The following is a 9,172-nucleotide window of genomic DNA, read 5'->3' as shown; positions in this document are numbered from 1 at the left end:
GTGGCCGGTAACGACTGGCGATGGGGTATGCTGCTATGGCTGTGCCTGTGGACACAACTATGGGGGATTGGGAGTTTTGAACTTTTTTGGAGAGTTGGGGCTTCGAAACGGCGCTAAGTGGAGTAGTAGAAGAGAATGGAAGACATTCAATAAGGTAGCGTTAGGGTTTTCAATAGGTGAAATTACTAAAAAGTCCCTATATTAGAAATAAATTCAGGGTATTTAAATAAACTCAAGAATTCGGAGAATTATCGGGGACGGAAAGGGGATCCCCGCTCGGGTCCCCGTGCCTGTCTCGGGGGGATTTTAGTCCCCATCCCCATCTCTACATGGAAAATTCTCCGTCTTCGGGTCCCCATTCAGAGCAGTCCCCGCAGGGATCCCCGCGCTTCGGAGAATTTCGACACCCCTACCCTGAACAGTTCTGCACATGCCTTCCTTTTCCGTTAGGGTTTTCGGAAGTGAAAATCTTCTTCTTCTGATCTCAGCAGTGTCTACAATAAAGACTTTAAAATCGTTGCTTTTTGTGAGGAGCACATCTTTTCTTATAATCATATAAGTATTGATGATGTTTCTCTTAAAAAATATTTAGAGGTGCTTGCCCGAGGAGGTATCCAAACTGCAGGGGTGTGCTCCGCCCTCCTAAAACAATTGGAGGCAACTCCACTTAGCTCTATTCAGAGGGAAGTGACCGATCTCCAAGCTGAGGTTACTTCCCTTCGGAAGATCAAGTCAGAGTTGAAGGCTGAGAATCAAGAGACTCCGTGAAAGGGTGAAGCAATCCGAGGATGCTTGTGGCTTCACCGAGGGGTTACTGAAAAAGGCCAAGGAGAGTTATACCTGTGTCTTTGGAGAGAAGCTGGATATGAAGGAGGACATGGCTAAGGTGAGAGAGCAGTATGTTGTTCTGGAGGAGTTAGTGGCTGCGGAAATGGACGAGTTGATAGAGAACCTAAAGGCTCAATTCGAAGTTCTAGCTCCTGAGGTCGACCTTTCTCTCATTGACCCTGACAAAGTCGTGATTGATGGAAGGATTATTTACCCTAAGGCTGAGTCCACTCCTGCCGAGAACCCGAAGACCTCCAAAGGCATCCGAGCTGAGGAGACACCTGTAGATTCTTTCATCCCGACTTCTGAGACTCCTCCTTATATTCAAGCAGATGGGGTAGGTCCTATGGTTACTGATGAGCAAGATCCTCCACTTTTTTAGTTTTTATTTTAAAACTCTTTTATATTCGATGGCTCGATCTGTGGGTCTTTTTTAACACTTTTCATTGTAATAGGTTAGTTTGAATGTTTGCAGAATATTCCTGGCTATAGAGTTTTGCACTTTTAGGGAATTTTTGAAGTACTTTAGCTTTTGCATATCACATTTATTTTGAGGTGAAAAGGTGTTTTTCGTAGAATTAATTGACTTGCATGTTTGTGCTTTTGTTTGCTTTTTTGTGATTATTTAAATATCACTTAACAAACTTTTTATCATATGAGAATGCTATCTTTTTTTAAGAGTTGGTGAGGACTTTTTTTTACAACTCAATTGGTCAAGTTGTTTTATCACGTTGGATACCCTATTTGAACAAAATATTATAAAGTCGGGTAATATTTCGCTTTCATGATGTCAAGAACTAGATCCGACCTTAATAAGTCGGTGTTGTTTTTATCAAGTTACTTTTGCGATTCATTTTATTTTTGTCTCTTTTGCTAACTTGTTCTTGTACAAGTAGTTTTATAATGTCGGGTCACAATCTGCTTATATAACTTCTTACACCGATTTCGACCTCGTCGCTTTATCTTTACAACCATCTAGGTTGAGCAATGATTTTTGCACTTTATCGAGCTTAAATCGGTGCGTATAGATCAGAAGAACAATTAATTGGTTGAAAATGAGATAATAAATTAACATTGATGAATAATGATTTACAAATGCTATTTTGCTACTAAGAGTTTTTCTATTTTTAACTCCTAACCCTTGCTATGATGCCTCGTTAAAACCCCCTTTCAGAAAAACTCTTTTTCAGAAAAAAAAAACTATGAAGTCGGAAAAAAGAGTACACCAGGGAGAGATATGCATTTTTCTAGCTGTAGTATCTCTTCATATTGCATGCATTCCACGACCTAGGGAGCTCATTTCTTTGTAGGTCAGACACTTTGTAGTAACCTTTTTCCAAGACTTCAATGATCTTGTAAGATACTTTCAAATTCGCAGCCAACTTTCTTTCGCCTGACTTTTGTACTCTAATGTCACCTGATCAGTATGAGGTCGTTCATGGCGAAGTTTTTTTTATGACTTTCTTGTTATACGTTCTGAACATCCTTTATTTCAACACTTCCTCTCTTATTCGAGCTTGTTCTCTGACTTCTGGGAGGAAGTCAAGTTTTTCTTTTTGAGTTTGGATATTTCCTACTTCATTATAGAACCTTACCCTCGGGCTTTCTCCAGTTACTTCAATAAGTATCATGACTTCTATGCCATAAACAATTCGGATCGGAGATTCTCCTGTTGTGGAGTGGGGAGTTGTTCGATGCACCCATAAAATTTGGGCAAACTCTTCAGCCCATGCTCATTTTGCATGTTGTACTCCTCTTTTGAGCCTATCCAATATGACTTTATTCGTAGCTTCTACTTGTCCATTGGCTTGAGGGTGCTCTACTGTTGTGAATTGGTGCTTAATCTTGAGGCATGCCACCAAGTTTCTAAAAGTCAAGTCGGTGAACTGAGTATTATTGTCTGTAGTAATGGAGTATGGGACCCTAAATCGGATAACAATGTTTTTGTAGGGGAATCTCCGACATCTTTGGGCTATAATGGTTGCCAAAGGTTCTGCCTCGATCCACTTAGTGAAATAATCAATCCCAACTATAAGATATTTGACCTGTCTGGGTTCTCGAGGAAACGGTTCGAGCAGATCCAAATTCCATTTTACAAAAGACCATGGTGAGGTGACATTGATGAGCTCTTCTTGTAGTGCCACATGAAAATTGGCATGCATTTAGCGGGGCAGACACTTTTTATCAAAGTCGGCCACTTCCTTCTACAAGGTCAATGACGAACGGATTCCTTGTGTGGTAAAGAATTCACAATTATATTCTCGTTGAAAGTATAGCTTCTAAACCAACAAAGAATCTTTTCGTGCAAAAGTTTTGGTTGTCACAAGTAACAAACCCCTAATAAAATTGATAACTGAAGTATTTAAACCTCGGGTCGTCTCTCAAAGAAATTGCAGGGAAGTGTGCTTATAATTGGTTGTGAAAAAGTATATTTTTTGGGATTTTTAAGATAAGAAGCAAGAATAGTAAATGGTAATAAAAATTAAATGACTAGAAAAGCTCTTGGCAAGGAGAAGATTAATCGGAAGTTATGTCCTTGTTGGATTTTCCAAGATTAATAGGAATAGGTTGTTGTTTCCACTTAGTTGACCCCCAACGAATGAAGGGAAGTCAAATAAGTTGAGAGCCAACTTCTATTCACAAGTCCTAATCCTCTTCCTTGGGAAGGATTAGCGTTAGTGACTAGAGAGCCAGCCAACAATAAATCCAATTACAATTTAACTCTTGAGTATTCCAACTCAAGGGTCTCTAAATATTAATCAACCTCAAAACCAAGTTGGAGCCTACTCCATTGACATGAATGTAACACTCACAAACATATAAGAAGAAGACATGATAAATTAAATAAAATTGGAAAGGAAAATTAATTAAAGGTAAAAGTGATTCTTCGCATTAATAAATCCCAAAATGCAACATCCTTATCTGAACAGGGTTAATAAGTAATCAAAAGAGTAAAGGAATAGAAAACAAACTAGAATGATAAAGACTTCAACGGAGGTAGTAACTCTTGTAATATCCAACTCAAAAACATAAAACTAGGAATCCTAAAACCTAGAGAGAGGAGAGAGCCTAGCCTCTCTCTCTAGAAAACTACATCTAAAACCTAAATTGTGAATTATGAGATCTGAGGAATGAATGAATGGATTTCCCCACTCTGTAGTCTCTAATCTATGTTTTCTGGGCCGATAACTGGGTCAAAAATAGCCCAAAAATCATTCCCAGTGATTTCTATATTTGCAGTACGTCGCGCATGTCGCGCGTACGCGCCAGGTGTGCGTGCGCGCCAATGGACTTTTCGCGAATGTGCACGTGCGTGTCGCCTAGCTGCATGGCCACTATAGCAAATTGTATATCATTGCGAAGCCCCAGATGTTAGCTTTCCAACGCAACTGGAACCGTCTCATTTAGACCTTTGTAGCTCAAGTTATGGTCGATTGAGTTTGAAGAGGTCAGGGTTGACAACTTTGCAGTTCCTTCAGCTTCTTGTATTCCTTCCACTTTTGCATGCTTCCTTTCCATCCTCTAAGTCATTCCTGTCCTGTGATCTCTAAAAACACTTAACACACATATCAAGGCATCAAATGGTAATGAGAGAGGATTAAAATTAGCTAAATTAAGACCAAAGAAACATGTTTTCAATCATAGCACAAAAGCAGGAAGGAAAATGTAAAACATGCAATTTACATGAATAAGTGTGAGAATAGTGGATAAAATCCACTTAATTAAGCACAAGATGTACCACAAATTAGTGGTGCATCAAATCTCCCCACACTTAAATATTAGCATGTCCTCATGCTAAGCTCAAGAGAAGCTATAAGAGAGTGAAGAAGAATGGTAGAATGTATGAAATACAACCTATCTATATGAATGCATCTAAATATGAAATGCTTCTACCTACTTGGTTAAAAGTAAATAAATCTTTCAAGAAGAAATATGAACTGGATTTCACTGATTCAAATTATAAAAATAAAGTACAAATAGACTTGCAAGAAGAAGATAGCTCATGAAAGCCGGGAACAAGGAATCGAGCATCAAACCCCTCACTGGAAGTGTATACACTCTAATCACTCAAGTGTTTAAGGTTCGATTCTCTCAATTCTCTACTAAGCTTGATTTCTAAGACTTGCTCTTCTTCTACCAATCAACACAAATTTAATGCACAGATACACATATCAAGAGGTCTTTTAAGGATTGTAATGGGGTTAGGGTTAAGGTAGGATTGTATTTGGTCAAGTGGACTAAAATCTGAATCCTTAATTAACCTAAACTTCTCACCTAACTTAGGACAATCCATGTAATCATAATATAAAGCCTAACTACCCATTAACTATGTTTACGACATATTCATGCATCCGATTTTGAGTATAACTCATATGCATTGCTATCATTTACTTTGCGGCATTTTGTACCCTTTTATTACTTGCTCTTTTTCTTTTCTTTTCCTCAAAATTTTTTCTTTCTATTTTTTTTCTTTTGTCTTTCTCAATGCATATGATTAAGGTATTGCATCCATAAACATGTGTTTAACATTCTTTTTCATATTTTATCAAGAATATACAACACCCAATTCTCAAACCAAATATTTTCAATCCCAATTTTCCCACACTTAATTCGTGAACACTTTCACTAGTCTAAGTTAGCTAAGGATTCAAATTAGGGACATTATTATTTTTCACTTAGAATTAATGATGTGCTAAAATAAAGAACAAATGGAGTAAAATAGGCTCAAATTAGTTTGCAAAGGATAATGAAAAGGTAAGGCCATATGGGTATGTAAGCTCAGTGAAACAAAGGCCTCAATCATATAAGTGCATGCATACATCAAACAATGGAAATATAGAATCAAACAAGACAAAGATCACAATTTTAGAGAGAACAACACACACCAAAATAAAATATTCGTTGATAAAATGTAACCAATCAAATAGGCTCAAAATCTCACGGATTTTGTGTGTTCGAGCTCTAAACCATGTTCGAAAATAAAATTTCTTAAAACAAGTTTAACAAAAGTTTTAACTCAAATTAGTGAAATGCTATAAAAAAGTTTCTTGAAGAATAAATTATTACTTCAACTAAGCAGTAGTAGAATATGCACAAAATATAACAACATGCAATCAAATATGCAAATGCGACAACTAATTTAACAAAGAAAACTAAACATTGGTGTTAAGACAGGAAGTAGTTACGCGCTGAAGTCGGTATCGACCTCCCCACACTTAAAGATTGCACCGTCATCGGTGCAGGCTGAGATGTGCACGTGGACGGGGTTTGTGAGCTACAACTGCTGCTCTTTCTTTAATGGATTGTGTAGATGGACTTGTTGTTTGCCCAATTTAAAAGCTGTTTCTTTTTCTTTCTTGATGGCCATCCTGAAAGAAGAGAGAAAGGAAAAAGAGTAACCCACAAACAAAGATAAAAAAAACAAATAGAATATGGGTGGGTTGATGCCAATTAACGAGGATCTCAACTACATGGTAGCTACAACATGCAAGTGAGAAAATAGTAGAAGCAAATGGCATATGCATAGTACAGAAATTGCAATAATGGGGGAAGAGAGTGTGGGTAATGAAGGACAATATAAGTGCATATCAATGCAAATGGAATACAAGTGTCATAAAAATTAGCATTGACTTATAATTAATAACACCCAACAATTTAAAACAAGTCACGAAGCACCAAAATAACTCAAGAAAAGATGCAACAGTTGAATAAGAACATTTAACACCAATGAAAAAATAGAAAATTAGAAAATAAGAAGAAAATATGAATAAAATTAAAATGCAATAAAGGAAGGTATGCAAATGCAGTATTGAAAAGAGAATGAAAGAGAATAAGGATGAGAAGGGAAGAGAGAAATTTGGAAGCTGGCAGTGCAATCGACGCGCACGCATACGATACGCGTACGCATGCATGGAGGGAAAAGAAAAGGCGCGGAGGCACAGTGCGCGGACGCGTGGTTGGCCATGTGTGGAAAAGAACGCACACGTGTCAGGAACGCGTACGCGTCGGTGATTTTGTGCCTCGAGCACAGTGCCAGCCCCAGTCCAGCATAACTCTTGTGTAAAACAAGGTTTTACGCTGATATTCCTAACCACGCGGACGCGCCAAGGGTGCGGACGCGTGGGTCGCCAAAAGTGGACACGGCGCACACGCGTACTGTACGCGTGCGCGTGGGCTGGATTGTGCCTAAGGCACGTTGCTTGCCTAGTATAGCTTCTAAACCAACAAAGAATCCTTTCATGCAAAAGTTTTGGTTGTCACAAGTAACAAACCCCTAATAAAATTGATAACCGAAGTATTTTAACCTCGGTTCGTCTCTCAAAGGAATTGCAGGGAAGTGTGCTTATATTTGGTTACAGAAAAGTATATTTTTTTGGGGGTTTTAAGATCAGAAACAAGAATAGTAAATGGTAATGAAAATTAAATGACTAGAAAAGCTCTTGGCAAGGAGAAGATTAATCGAAAGTACTGTCCTTGTTGGATTTTCCAAGATTAATAGTAATAGGTTATTGTTCCTACTTAGTTGACCCCCAACGAATGAAGGAAAGTCAAATAAGTTGAGAGCCAACTTCTATTCACAAGTCAAGGGAAAGGATTAGGTTAGAGACTAAAAAGCCAGCCAACAACTTCCAATTACCTATTAACTCTTGAGTCTTCTAACTCAAGGGTCTCCAAATATTAATCAACTCCAAAGTCAAGTTGGAGAGAAATCTAAATTAAATTGAAAGCATTAATAATATAAAATGAAGAAAGCAATCATAAATCTGAAATACCTCAATTTGTATTAAATATAAAATCAAATCTAACATGAGAATTCATAAATTAAAGTAATAGAATAAATGAAAGTAGAAGAGAAACTAAAGTAAAGGAACATTGAATCTGGAACTGGAAAGAAATAAGCCTAAAACTAATAGAAATCCTAAATCCTAAAATCTAGAGAGAGGAGAGGCTCTCCTCTCTCTCTAGAAACTACATCTAAAACCTAAAATTGTGAATAATGAAAGTTGTTGAATGAATGGATTCCCCCACCCTGTAGCCTTTAATTTGTATTTTTTGGACCGAGAACTGGGTCAAAAACAGCCCAGAAATCGCTCCCAACAATTTTTGCATTTGTAGTACATCGCGCATGTCGCGCGTACGCGCCTGGTGCGCGTGCGCGCCGATGGACTTTTCACCAATGTGCGCGTGCGTGTCACCTAACTGCATGGCCACTATGGCATATTGTATATCGTTGTAAAGCCCCGGATGTTAGCTTTCCAACGCAACTGGAACCGCCTCATTTGGACATCTGTAGCTCAAGTTATGGTCGATTGAGTTTGAAGAGGTCAGGGCTGACAGCTTTGCAGTTCCTTCAGCTTCTTGTATTCCTTCCACTTTTGCATGCTTCCATTCCATCCTTTAAGCTATTCCTGCCCTGTGATCCCTGAAAACACTTAACACGCATATCAAGGCATCGAATGGTAATGAGAGAGGATTAAAATTAGCTAAATTAAGACCAAAGAAATATATTTTCAATCATCGCACAAAATCAAGCAGGAAAATGTAAAACATGCAATTTACATGAATAAGTGTGAGAATAGTAGATAAAATCCACTCAATTGAGTACAAGATGTACCACGAATTAGTGGTGCATCAGGCGGTTATTAATCACTGTAACGGTTCTACCTTCTTGTATCCTATTATAGTAATTCCCAAAAATCCTCTACTGAGAACCCTTTCGAGGATGATGTTCTCACCCCCCTACAAATTTCTCTTTTTAGGATATGGACGCAGAGTTTATCTAGTTGTTATCGTGATGTTTTATATTACTTTAGTTATTATTTATTGTTTCCTCGCCTTTATCTTTATACTTTCTGTAAGAGGGATAAGCATTGTATTAGTTAATGCTCTTAAAAGTATTATATATATATATATATATATATATATATATATATATATATATATATATATATATATATATATATATATATATCCACTCTTTGTGAGTTTTGTAAGTTGTATGATATGTATGAATGTACGTTACCTAACAAAAGTATTTTTGGGGCAGTATCGCGGTTTAAAGTTTTAAACAGGCTCATATAATTAGTATTAAATAGTATAAGAGTCGTCGTAATATCCAAGCTATCAGAGTGGCACAGTCAGGAGCGTGACTTTTGATAGTTAGGGTGTTACACCAAAAACTTGAAATGATGATTTATACCGGTTTAGAATTTAACAAAATAATTTCGTTGTGAGCATAACCCAAACCGACAATCGATCTTCAAGTCAAAGTTTAATTTTGTTTGTCACGAGTGCAAACCAATAAAAATACCGAGAGTATTAAATCTAGGGTCGTGTCTCAAAG

Source organism: Arachis hypogaea, chromosome 5 (genome assembly GCF_003086295.3).
Source record: "Arachis hypogaea cultivar Tifrunner chromosome 5, arahy.Tifrunner.gnm2.J5K5, whole genome shotgun sequence".
Classification (NCBI taxonomy): domain Eukaryota; kingdom Viridiplantae; phylum Streptophyta; class Magnoliopsida; order Fabales; family Fabaceae; genus Arachis; species Arachis hypogaea.
The sequence above is the reverse complement of the archived record's forward strand: the minus strand, read 5'-3'. Positions refer to the sequence as shown.